Raw genomic sequence first — 549 nt, 5'->3', positions numbered from 1 at the left:
CCCAGCCCCTGGCAACCAGAGACATCACTGGTTGCCAGGAGCTGGACGGGATCCCGGACAAAACATCCCAGGTTACTAAGAGCTCTCAGCAACCTAGAATGCTCTGGCTGGAAAGGAGGCGGGCAGCAGAGCGCCCCCCCCCCCACCCCGAGATCCCACCTAGGGGCTCAGGCTGCCTCATTATAGGGACAACCCTGATCATAATTAATATCCTGTTAAAAGATAAAATTAAACTGCAGCTTTTCTTGCAATTTTCCCTTTCGCTCTAGAGCTTTCCCGCCGCAGTATTTATTTTCCCCCACAAGCCTGATGGCCATCATCGTTCAACCCTTTTCCTCTGAGCCCAGACTGTCCCGGACCAGCCCCCAACCTGCGACTGGACGGTGAAAGGAGAAGCAGCACAATCAGGGTCGTCCCTATGAGGAAGCCTGAGATACTGTTGCTTCAGGCGGAATCTCTTTGGGTCAGGTGGGGAGGGAGGGGAGGTAGAGTGGCATGTCTGCACAATGTTTTCAGTGTGCCTGCAGTCCCCTTTCTGGCCAGAGAGTC

This window comes from Nanorana parkeri, unplaced genomic scaffold (assembly GCF_000935625.1).
Source record: "Nanorana parkeri isolate BGI_ZX_2015 unplaced genomic scaffold, ASM93562v1 scaffold237, whole genome shotgun sequence".
NCBI lineage: Eukaryota > Metazoa > Chordata > Amphibia > Anura > Dicroglossidae > Nanorana > Nanorana parkeri.
The sequence above is the reverse complement of the archived record's forward strand: the minus strand, read 5'-3'. Positions refer to the sequence as shown.